This window comes from Choloepus didactylus (genome assembly GCF_015220235.1).
Source record: "Choloepus didactylus isolate mChoDid1 chromosome 5 unlocalized genomic scaffold, mChoDid1.pri SUPER_5_unloc2, whole genome shotgun sequence".
In the NCBI taxonomy this organism is placed as follows: domain Eukaryota; kingdom Metazoa; phylum Chordata; class Mammalia; order Pilosa; family Megalonychidae; genus Choloepus; species Choloepus didactylus.
The window spans coordinates 105780-119238 of record NW_023637574.1 but is presented as its reverse complement, the minus strand read 5'-3'; the positions used below and the strand labels follow the sequence as shown (position 1 = coordinate 119238).

At 39.5% G+C, this 13459-nt stretch overlaps 1 pseudogene; it reads left to right on the top strand.

Moving 5' to 3' along the window:
• Positions 1-8281: 8281 nt before the first annotated feature.
• Positions 8282-9307, top strand: LOC119524355 (annotated as a pseudogene).
• The last annotated feature ends 4152 nt before the right edge of the window (positions 9308-13459 follow it).

The following is a 13459-nucleotide window of genomic DNA, read 5'->3' as shown; positions in this document are numbered from 1 at the left end:
ATAAGTAGATGGGATAAGTAGATGCCATGTGCCATGTAAACACAGGAGCCTTCTTGCCTGGACTCTGCTGAGTGCATGGCCCAGCTGGACAAGGGGGCGAGGCTCTGGCATCTACCATGGGTAGGATCTTCAGTTTTAACTGGAAATTGCCAGGCACCGTGACGTAAAGTGACAGTCAAAAACATACCCCCAAATCCAGAAATTACATATGTCCCAATAAAAAGAATGCCTTTTTGTTAAGCTTAATCCCTCTCCCAAAGGATGAGGAAGTTGAATGAGTGATGCTTGATTTAAGGAAATCCAAGGATTTTAAGAGAACACAACTCTGATTAGATGGAGGAACAAATAAATAAAGTACCTGGAGACTATGTCAATAGAGATCCAGGAATAAATAGATGATTTCATTCATACATTCATTCGATTAATAACTTATTAAGTTTTAGGCACTGGGGATATAAATGTGAACAGAAATAAATTAATATATAGCTCAACAAAACTGCCATTAATTAAATAATCTAAAATACATGAAGAATTGTGACTCTGCTAAGAGTTATGAATGGATGATATGTGTAGTATAAGAAACCAGAAACTCTAGGGGATCATGATTTACCTGACGTATGAAAAGAAAAAGGCTATTAACTAGGTGGGAAAAAAGTATGGGAACATTCCCAGAGGAGGACATATCACAAACAGATATTTTGTGCTGGAAGGAAAGAAAGAAAAGAAGGCCAGTGCAGCTCTAATTTAGAATGCAGGGATGGAGTTTGGCATGGAATAAAACTGACAGTTAAAATTATCTTATAAGCAGGTATTGTCATTTTTTTTTATCTTATTTTGTTTTAATTCTAAGAGCATTAAAATTAATTAAAATGTTGAAGCTAATGATCTGCATAATCAGATGGGCATTCCAATAAATGTACTTAACTTGATGTAAACAAATAATCATGGTAGGCCAAAGTAAATATATGAATAAGCAACTTCAGTAGCCACAAATAGATATAATAAGGATTCATATGTTCTCAAGTCACAAATAGATGCCTTGTAATGTACATGTATGTATCTAATGTAGATAGCTTATATTACAGTATTGTGAGTAAATATGTGGTAGAGTATTTAATTAATTATGTAGTTTGGAGTTAAATTTATTAGAGCATTGTGATAGGTTGGAAAAGAGTATAAAGGGATGCAGAGTCATCAGGTTGTCTCTTACTTTCTAGTTTGTGCACGGGATGGGTGAACATGTTAACAAGAAGGTCAAGGACAATATCTCCTTGAGAAACTGAACATGTCTTGAGAGACTGACCTGCTGAAGAGTTGAGCAATAAGGGCTTGTTCCCTTCCTGAAATAGCTAACAGAATGTTGTCTGCTTTATTTTATATCCAAGCAGCTAGTGTTTAATGATGCTGCTCATTTGCATCAACTGGTTTCATTGACCCTTTCTGATTCTTAATCTTCCATTGACCACTGCTATTTCTCGACTGCTTAGCACTTGAACTTTGTCAACATGGATCATGAGCCAAGTGAACAATGCCCAGAGCCTACATTCATCTAGAACAAGACCAGGTATATCTTCTGCTTTCTAAATGTCTTTGTTTAAAGACTCATAATTATCATAACCTTAGTCTAAATGCACAATGCATGACTTTACTTCTTGTTTTTTTTTTCTTTCTCCTCAACCACAGTCCATTGCTTTTGAGATGCATCAATCAAAACTAAATATACTGTAAGTATTTACTATATGACAGTAGGCACTAGGTTATTACACCATAAACAGAACAGGAAATTATACTAATATACTAGACAGTGAGAGGGAGCTTTAAATTAATAAGACAATCAATTAAATTGTAAGTTTGATGATGATTAACACGTAGGATGAAAATAAAACAGGACAGAGTTTGCCTAGGTGCAATTTTAAATAGATCAACAGATTGGAGGTGCGTGTAACAGAAGATTATATGTATTTATGAGAAATTTTAAAATAGTGAAGAATGTTAAAGATTTTAACCCAGGAAAAAATTAGAAAACATTGCTGTTTAGATTTGATTATAATGATGATTTGGAAAACAAATTAAGGGATGAAGTGGTGCTTTGAGAATTAAGAAAATAGTGGGAGGCTCCCTTGTTGTGGGTAGCTCCAGGTGGATCAAGAGGCTCAGAGAGCATTGACAATGTTGAAAGTTTTATTTGTTCACCTTATTTAATTTCTCTCCCCTTCCACAGTGCATCCAACTCAGGAAAATAAACTACGCATATCGTTAGTTTGTTCCTCTTGAAATATGTCATAGTAGATAGTTAAGTAGATGATAAAAAAGGCGAAGAAAGCTTTGGGAAGAGGAATAGTTTAGCAAATAATTTGTGGTGGCAGGAAAAGGTGTTCATAGAAATAAAAACCCAGTGTAACTATTCTGCAGAGTACAGGGTTATAGATTGTTGAATATTAGGCCATTTATATATAATGGGTACATTTAAATACAACACCTGCTGTCTGATACATATGCATATATATACACATGCGCATACACATACGTATAGACACACACACACACACACACGCATACATATATATACACACACATATATATACTGGTTTATAAAATATCCTATTGCATCATTTATTTGATTCACAATAACACATAGTTTTGCACTGTCAAAGGTTTTAGTAAATTTCAGCCACTACAGACAGAAAGGTTACCTTAGCAAGGTACTTTTTAATCTAAAATGTTATCTGACTGTCCTCTAATAAATCTCAGCCTCAACGGAAGACTCAAGGAAGAAATTACAGGAGTAAAGCTTCTCTCCTTCCTTACAGACTTGAACTTGACAGGGAGAAGAAACAATAAAATACAAAGAAACAAGGGTAAAATGAATATTCCATACAAATGAAAGCAATCTCAAGGAAGAGACTATAGCAGAAAACACTTTCCAAATGTGTGCAGTTCTTTCATTAAGACTGTCACATAAATTCTGAGCGTGAGAGCCATAGCTTTTTGTGTTGGCTTTTGTGGTAGTATGTGTCATTCTGTTTGCTTGTCAGTTTTCTCCTTGAATTTAAAATGGAACTTAACCAGTGATCTACGTTTTTGCATTAATTGCAAATGTTTAGGAATTACTGAGAAAGTATTGGAACAAGCCTCCATATGGAAGTATAAATAATTCACAGGTTGTGTGTTTTGCACTATCTCATTGGGAGCATAAACTTGGCAAGCATCAAGGTTAGTATCGTGATTAATTATTGTTAAAATGCTGGATGAGAAGGCCTTTTCTTGACAAGGCAATGAATGCCCAGGCTATCTTTGTTCAGGTGGTTTCTCCCTGGGTGTATCTAGATGAGCTTACCAAAGCATCATATTTCCTCTTGGTGCCTGATTTAGAAAAAAATGGCAAATCCATGCAGTGGTGGAGCCTGGAGACTGGGAGGATGTCCCCAGTGGACTTAACCTCTGCAGGTCTGTAATATCCAACAATGAAGGTACAGGCTTTTACTAGGGTGTCGAGCTATGGGAGGTTTTCTAGAAAGACTTGGTGTGATTAATAAATATTAAGAGCTTTCCTCATAATATTAACGATCTAAAATTATATTTCTTAAATGTCACAGTTTCACATATTTAATACAGGGTTCTCTTTTTGTTCTTAACAAATTATGTGTGTGTGTGCGTGTGTGTGTGTGTGCGTGGGTGGTATATTTAATCAAATCATCTTCATTATTGGTTTCTTTGATTACTTAGTTTTGAGATCTTTATAACAAAGATTGTTGCCTTTGTGGTCAGATTTGGACTATTTGATGCTATTTATATTTATTTAAAATAACTTTTCCTGGATTTTCCAAAGCCTATTTTGGAAATCTGGAACAACTGGCCAAGAGCATAACATATACAATTAACTCTCATCATGTACTGATTTTGGTATATTGTTTGCAAAGATGACAAAAATAATCCTTCCATCCTTCCATCATGATTTGGAGTCTATATTTCCACCCTTGGACCCTGGTATTATGGCTTGTTCTGACCCATAGAATGCACCAGAAGTGGTATTATGGGACTTCTGAAACTTTGCCTCAAAAAGACTTATTTATGCCACTCTCCCTGCCTGGAGCATGGTAATATGGTGCGACAAAATCTGTGGTAGCCTCCTAAGAGCAATAGATCACTTGGGGAGTAGATGGTAAGATGACATCCATCACGTGACTACAGACATGTGAGCAGAGCCATTATGGACCATCTAGCTTAAGTCCATTTCCCAGATGACCACAGTTACATGAGTGTCTCCAGGCTGACCAGGAAAGAACTGACCAAATCATCCCAACCCAGTCACCGAACCACAGAATCATGGGCAGATAAAATGGTAGCCATCTTAAGTTAATGAGGTTTGTCTGTTTATTTTGGTTATTCAGCAACAGATAATTGATGCATTGATAAATCCTGGCACACTTTATCAAATTAGAGATTAGAGTTGCTATATTTAGTCATAAGCACCTTGTTTCTTTCTATAGTTTGGACAACTTAGGGATGTACAAATGCATTTATATATGCTTTTATGATTAGCACCTTCTCATATTAGAGCACATTGTTCTGGTTAAAAATATGTTTAGCTATTAAAATAAAGTATACTAAATCCAAACACATAGATTAATAAGTACTTAATTTCCAATATTGTTACAGTGGGGTCAGTGTATATGTGTAAAGAAGCTCAACAAATACTTCCTTTCTTTCTAGATCTTCCTGAATTTCCACCTTGCAGTCTGTAATTTTCTTCCTAAAGTAAGATTTAAATACTTTTTTTAAAATCTTGGGTATGATTTGATACTTTCTTCAAAAACCTAGCATTTTTTCTGTAGTAGAGTTAAAAGTGAAATCTCTATATTTTGTGTTTTCAATGGATTTCGTTACTTATACATGACTGTAACAGCTCAGGAAATCAGGAACTACACTGGACAAAATTAACTTTCAAAAATATTAAAGGTTTTCAGTATAAGCATTTTTTAATACATATTGAATCAGAGAAAATATATTTATTTGCTGTACTAACCTTTGAAATTAGAACTCTGAATATACTTTAAAGTGACATTAATTTTTAAGAAGGAAAATAATTTTTTTACAACCTTTGAAGTTTGTCTTGAATGCTGTACAAGGTTGTGATTTTTTAATTAAGAGTTTCTCTGCCAACCTGCATTTTTGCTTTTTATAAGTATTTTTATTCATTTTAGGACATGTATCTAAAGGGATTTACATTCTTTAGCTTCACAGGAATTATAACACTCTACATCCTGCTTTTGGAAACATTCAGGTTTTCAGACTCCTTACTTAAAAACAGGTAAACATTGGTTTCCTTGTCATTCTGATGAAGAGGCTATCCTTGGAGGGAAGTTGATCTTAGCAACCACTATGGTGGAAATATTATCAACTCTGTACTCAAAGTCCAAAACCTTATTGAATTCTAAGTCTATTAACTTCATCCATGTTTACAAATGTACTTAAATTATTTTTCTCTTCCTCATCTATTGGGCTTGAGATACCTGCCTTGGTAACTCTGAGGATTTCTGATAATTCATATATATTATCTATGTCTGATCCATAATTGCTCAGCAAACCATCAGTATCGTAATGATTTTATAATGTTGCTCAAGCAGGCGAGGGAGCAGCCAATGCTCAGAATTTCTGTGCTCAGTCCTGGTAGTATTGCTCCAGTTTGATAAAATTCTGTCATGTATGCTACTCTTCTCAATTTGTCAACTTTTCACAAAAGTCCCCAAATGAATGACGAATGAACTGTTGGTACTGATTCAAAGTAAAAAGGCCACAAATCAAGCAATCAGACACTTGTCTGCCTTCTGGTAGATTTTTTATTCCTCAGAAGAGAGAAATATCAATGTACACTGAAGTCACCCATTGAAAAAGAAATATTCTCAAATGTCAATTTTTTTTCCTTTAAGCATCTTAAAGTATTTGATAATTCTATAGGGAAGGGGAGTTTAACCAAACCTACCCAGGCAACCGGCATGAGGAAGTCCTGTTCCAGCATCAAACCCAGTGAAATGCAGATCTAAGATTATGCATGTATGAGGAATAGGTTTCTGGAAAAGAATTTAAATACTATAAACTATGACAAAGTAGAACTATAAATATATTTTAATGGTACAAAAAGAAATAAGAATAAGAATATAGTCAATTCAAATCAGGTAGTAGAGAGAAATGAGGATGATAGAGGGATTTAGTTTGCTAATTTCATATTTAAACACAGTAGGAGTCAGTAACTTCAGTTATAATCTAAGAAAAAGCTAAAAAGCCAATTAAATAAATTTATGAATGTGGCCATTAGATTAACTAAAAACAGATTATCATTATTCAAAAGAAACAAGAAAAGAATCATAAAAGCAAAAACTAGCACAAAAATATATAAATGCATAATATAAAGCAATATTAGAAGCATAAAAGACACATGCAAAATATAATTGTGCTTTTATCCTTAGAAGGCAAAATCTAAGAATATGTGTCTCTGGTGTCATTAAATGTAAAAATATTCAGTATAATTTGTTATTTACAATGAGCATAAATATTAAATTGAACAAAATCCATGATTGGATCATAAAGAGCATCAAACCATACTATAAACAAAATTTACCACAAAGTTTAAAATAAATATGTGAAAATTAAAGCAAGAATCATAATATCAATTGCATGCAAATTAAAGTCATAGAAAGCCTATGATAGATCAAATAGCAAAATATAAATAGATATATGGAAGATCTAAATAGTAATCATTAATTCACATTTAAAAGCTATATAAGAAATGCTATTTCCTGAATACTGACAAGATACTACTTTACTTACTCATCAATATGTATAGAAAATACCTATATGTTAGACCAAAAAAGAAACACCAATATATTCCAAAATTTAAAAATGAATTAGCCATATGCTATGACTTCAATTAAAATATTAATATAAAAAGAAAACAAAAGTTATATTTAGCATTTTTTGTAATACTTGAATCAAAGTTCTGATCTAAACTATAATTGAAATGTTTTAAAAAATCCCACTTATGGAATTATTAGATAACAGTTAAAATAGGACTAAAGTAGAATTTAAATAATCAGTAATAAAAAATAAAACCAAACACCAAGATAGACCAAATTCTGCACCATAAAACACACCTTAACCAGTTTAAAAGAATAGATAACAATCATGCAAAATACATTCTCAGTTCACCATGGAATTAACCTAGAAATCAATAACCCATGCAATAGCTGTAAATTCTCAAACATTTAGAAATGAAACAACAGTCCTCTTTAACACATTGGTCAAGAAGTCTCAAAAGCAATTAAAAATATTTTGACGTACATGAAATTACAAATTATGAAAATCTGTGAGATGTAGCTGAAGCAGTGGTCAGAAGGAAATATATAGCCTTAAACATGTATGTTATTAAAAAACATATCTAGAACCAGTAACCAAAACTTTCACCCCAGGAAAGCAGAAAAAAAGGAAAATAAAAACCTAAGATAACAGATGAAAAGAATTAACAAAAATTATATCAAAAATCCATGAAAGTGAAAACAGGAATTTATGGATAAAATAATGTATCTGAAAGCTATTTTTTAAAGATAAATAAAATTGATAAACCTCTATCTAAACTTCTCAAAAAAGAAAGCCAGAAGACCCAAAATAACCAGTATCAAAATGAAAGAGAAAATGGACATTAAAGGAATAATGAAGGCATAGTACAAACAACTCTATACCCACAAATTTCAATTTCATAAAGGCGATGAAACGGAATAAAGTCCTTAAAGACACAAACTACCAAAACTCATTCACGCAAGGTGAAATATCTCATCTGAATAGCCCTATACCTATTAAATCAATAATTAATAACCTTCCAAAACAGAAATTATAAAGTCTAGCACTTTTACTGATGAATTATAGAAAACATTTAAGAAAGAAATGTTTCCAATTCTCCATAATCTCTTTCAGAAAACTGAAGCAGAAATAATACCTCCTTATTCATTCTATAGTACAAAATGACCCATGTGGAATAGACTTCAGTAGGAGACTTTGGTATGAACTCCTGTTCAGCTTAATATGGACAAAGATTGTTCCCTATTGAAATACTTATAGGTATGTGTGTCTACAGGACATGGTTAGATATGCACATGTATCTTCTGTGTGATGGGAGAACTTAGAAGCAAAGATATTCTAGTGCCAATATTTTGGTTTCTAATATTATCCTCCAATAAAAGGAACCAGGCTCGGCATCTGGGGACGCTTGCTGCTCTCACTTCCCGGCCCAGCTTCTTTCAAAATGTCTAGCATTCATGAAATTCTGTGCAAGCTCAGCTTCAAGGTGATCGCTCTACACCCCCAAGTGCATATGGGTCAGTCAAAGCGTACACCAACTTTGATGCTGAACGGGATGCTCTGAACATTGAAACAGCCATCAGGACCAAAGGTGTGGATGACGTCACCATCGTCAACATCTTGACCAACCGTAGCAACAGACAGGATATTGCCTTCACTTACCAGAGAAGGACCAAAAATGAAATTGCATCCTCAATGAAGCCTGCCGTATCCGGCCACCTGGAGGCGGTGATTTGGGGCCTGTTGAAAACACCTGCTCAGTATGATGCTTCGGAGCTGAGAGCCTCCATGAAGTGTCTGGGGATGGATGAGGACTCCCTCATTGAGACCATCTGCTCTAGGACCCACCAGGAGCTGCAGGAAATTAACAGAGTCTACAAAGAGATGTACAAGACCAACCTGGAGAAGGACATTATTCCTGACACATCTGGTGACTTCCACAAACTGATGGTTGCCCTTGCAAAGGGTAGACAGGCAGAGGATGGCTCTGCATTGATTATGAAGTGATTGACCAAGATGCCCGGGATCTCTATGATGCTGGAGTGAAGAGGAAAGGAACTGATGTTCCCAAGTGGATTAGCATCATGACTGAGCAGAGCGTGTGCCACCTCCAGAAAGTATTTGAAAGGTACAAGAGCTATAGCCCTTATGACATGTTGGAGAGCATCAAGAAGGAGGTCAAAGGTGACCTGGAAAATGCTTTCCTGAACCTGGTCCAGTGTATTCAGAACAAGCCTCTGTATTCTGCTCATCGGCTGTACGACTCCATGAAGGGCAAGGGGACTGGTCACTAGGTCCTGATTAGGATCATGTCTCCCGCAGTGAAGTGGACATGTTGAAAATTAGGTCTGAATCCAAGAGAAAGTACGGCAAGTCCCTGTATTACTACATCCAGCCAGACACCGAGGGCAACCACCAGCAAGCACCGATGTACCTGTGTGGCGGAGACAACTGAAGCCCGAGATGGCACAAGCATCCAGACGCGGTGCCCCCCGTGCTTCCAGCTAACAGTTCTAGAAAATCAGCCTGCAACTAATAGCCTCTTGTGCTCATCCCAGTGAGGAGGGTATCAGCATTGGTCCCCCTACCTTATTTTAGTGGCCTAAACATTGCCTGGCTTTCCCGCTGAGTCTCTCCTTTTAGCCAAAGAATGAACATTCCAAGGAGTTGGAAGTGAAATCTATGATGTGAAACACTTAGCCTCTCATGTACTGTGTCATAAACAGATGAATAAACTGAATTTTTACCTTAGGAAAAAAAAAAAAGGAACGAGGGATCCTTGGAGACATGGCTGATTGTAACAGTGGGGCAAAAAATATACAAAATCAGACTAGGGTGTCCTATAGTGCCAGAAAGTAAGAAAATACTGAAAACAAATGTCAACAGAAATAAAAGAATGACAGGTGTGTGGGAGGGAAATAGAAAACCACTGGAAGGGCTCCCAATGGCTAAATCTAGATCAATTTGAGTGGGAAAATAAAGTAGCATTAGATTATAACACAAGGCATAAAATAAATATCCAGGAGCCCCTAAAGATATAAATAAATGATTGAGTGAATAAATGAAGGAGCATCAACAAATCTCCATCACAGAAACTTTGCAAATAATTCATGGAGATACTCCACCCCAAAGGACGTGGAACTTAACTCTCTGCTCACATGTGGCCTGTGCAAAGTGACATCCTTCCAGATGAAGTGAAAATGTGGGAAGAAAAGTAAGTTTACGGTGGTGAACCTGACAAACCTCAGCTAAGTGATCAAGGTCCACATCAACAGTGGTAAGGCACTTTGATAAGAGGGACCCTAAATATTACGTGATGGAAATAGTACTTTAGCTTTGTGCTCTTCCTCCCCAGAGATGTATAATTCCATTTTAATCATGAGGAAAACATCACTTGAACCCAGCAGAGGGTCATCCTCCAAAACCTGCTCCGTACACCTCAAAGTGTCGATGGCGTCAAAACCAAAGAAAGCTTGAGAAACTGTCACAGCCACAAGGAGCACTGACATGGGATCTGGAGGATTCTGGACCAAAAAAAAAAAAAAAAAAGAGAGAGAGATTTAGTTAAAAACTAATCTGAGGCATCTGGGGCGCCCGTCGCTGCTGCAGCCCGGGGTAACGGGCACTTGGCGGCACCGGGTCCGAAGCGACGCCAGGGAGAGCGGGGAGCTGCGAACAGAGCCCCGCGGCGGCGGAGTCCGGGACTTGACCCAGCCGGGGCGGACCCGGCGCCGGAGGAGGAGGGGGCGGGAGCCGAGACCGCCAGCTCTGAGGGGGCCTGACCGCGGCGTTCGTGCGCCGTGATGCTCGGGGCGCCCAGCAGGCGGCGACCTCCTTGGCCTCGGCTTCCGCGGCGCTACCCCGCGTGGCGGAGGCTCTGTGCGTGGCAGTAGAAGTCGGGAGGCGGAGCAAACCCCTCAGGGGCGCACAGCGACAGGCCGGAGGCGGAGGGCAGCTGCTAAGTGCTGGGCAGCCCCTTCCCCCCGCACCAGGAGCTTGCGCCCTCTGCACCCCCAAACCCATGGGGCCGCTGCCGTCAACCCCGTGGAGCCATCCACTGTCGGACCTGGTGCGCGAGACCCCGGGTTGTTCCATGGGAGTGGCCACTGGACTGTACCAGGCGGATGAGGCAGGGCAGCATGCTGAGCTGCAGCAGGGTGGAATGAGCACCAGAGGATCATTCAGGAGGAGAAGCAGCGCCTCCTCATGCCCCTGGGTTCTGGGCCATCGCGGCCCCCGGGCCTCGGCCTCGAGTGCGAGCAGCAGCAGTAGCTGCAGCAGCGCTAGCCTCCCGGCCTCGCCTGCACCTGTGGCCTGCAAAGCCTTCTCCAGCCCCTCCCCAGCTGGCAGACAGGTAAGAAGAGCCACTCCCAGTACTCACTATCCCACCTGCGTGAGGGTGCCCTCAGCTCAGGGCCTCTTGTCCTACAGCGGAGAGGGCCAGCGGGAACTGAGCTGGCCACAGGGACCCTGGCCAGAAATAGCTGCCTTGAGGGTTTGGCATCCTCTGCCTCCAACCCTCTAGGCTGCCTGTCTGCCCTGGCCCGGGTTCCACTCAACCGCTGCCACTTGTCCTGGTGACCAAAAAGGGACCTCCCACTGCCTTTAGTGCAGCCCTGATCTTTGTCTCTTTGGCTGCCGGGCTCTCCTGGACCCCTTGGCTCTGTGACTAGCAGCTGCCCAGGAATTTTCCGGGAGGACCGAGACTGGAGGGTGGAGGTGAAGGAGCCTGCTGCAGACAGACATGAGGCACATCTGGGTGAAGATGACTTTGCAATCAAGGCTTTCCCTGTGCTGGATACAGCCTTACATCCTTATGAGCCAGGAGAACAAGTGTTATTAAGTGTTATTGAAAACATGGAAGAATAAACACCCTGAAGATCAACCTACCCCCAAGTGGGATGGACCTTACATTGTGTTGCTAATCACTCACTCTTCTCTCAAACTGCAAAGGTATTAAGCCTTGGATTCACCATTTGCAAGTTAAGCCAGCTCCAGAGGGGAAAAAAGTAGAAGAAAACACCACCTTCTGATGTACCCCTACTGCTGATTTAAAATTACTCTTCCAAGAGCTAAGATGGTGGCATAGAAAGGCGTGGAAGACTGTTAGTCCCCCCTGGAACAATTCATAAATGACCAAAAGACTAGTAAATAACCTGGAATAACTGGGGAGACACACATGACTGCCCACTCATCATCCACCAACATGAATTGCGAGGAATGCCTGAGATCGCAGCATAAAATCTGCAAGTAAGAACTGTGGACCTGTGCTGAGAGCCGAGAGCTGAGAGCCCCTGCCTCACAGAAGCCTCACAGTGCTAGAGAGCAGCACTCTCCAAACAAGTGAGTGGACCTCAGCCCAGATCCAACTAGGGTTTTAATAGTAACCACTCAATACAGACAACAAATCCCCAACAAGCACACAGAGGCTTTTGGTGACAACTGACCATGGGAGAGTCAGGGGACATATCTATCTCAGGACAGGGAGCCCAGAGGATCAGGTGCTATCTCTGGCTGATGGGTGAATCTGGGAGCTTTCTGTCCCTTTCTCTGTGGAGAAAGCCTCTGCCACTTGCAGCCTGCAGTGCTTTGCAGTAAAGAAAGCCTCAGCCATTTTAAAATTGCAACAATTTGACCAACAGAATCAGAGAAACAAAGAACTTATTGATGTGCAAATAACCTCCCTGGAGGGGCATAGCTTCCCCAGAGGAAAGGGAGGGGCCCAGCTCTACTGCCTGTGTTTAGGAACCAGACCCCAAATCCTGGTGGAGGACAGCCACAGGCCACACCCCCTTACACCAGCCACTGACAGGCTGATAGGTTTACCTGCCAGGCAGAAAAGCACAGGGCATGTCAATCCTCTAAGAAAAACCATCAGGGTAACCGGATACTGAATATTTCCTCCTTCTGGGACCTGAGCCTGTTCTCATCTGGGAAAACCTGACTGGTGTGGCCTAGGAGGTCAGATGCCTAGACAACAGAAAACTACAACCTACACCAAGAAAAATGAAGTTATGGCCCAGTCAAAGGAACAAATGTAGCCTTCAACTGAGATACAGGAATTTAAACAACTAATGCTAAATCAATTCAAAAAGTTTAGAGAAGATTTGGCAAAAGAGATAGAGGCTGTAAAGAAAACATTGGGCATACATAAGGCAGAAATTGAAAGTTCAAAAACACAACTAGCAGAATCTATGGAAATGAAAGGCACAACACAAGAGACAAAAGACACAATGGAAACATACAACAGCAGATCTCAAGATGCAGAAGAAAACATTCAGGAACTGGAGAACAAAACACCTGAAAGCCTACATGCAAAGGAGCAGATGGAGAAAAGAATGAAAAAATATGAGCAATGTCTCTGGGAACTTAAGGATGAAACAAAGTACAAGAATGTACGTATCATTGGGGTCCCAGAGGAAGAGAAATGAAAAGGGGCAGAAGCAATAATAGAGGAAATACAGGGAACCATTGATCATTTACCTATGATGGAATGTATGGTGTGTGAACAAAACCATCTTAAAAACAAGGGTTGATGACAAAACCTCAAGGGCAATACACTGAGTGAAAAAAGCCAGACACATAAGGACAAATATTGCAGGGTCTC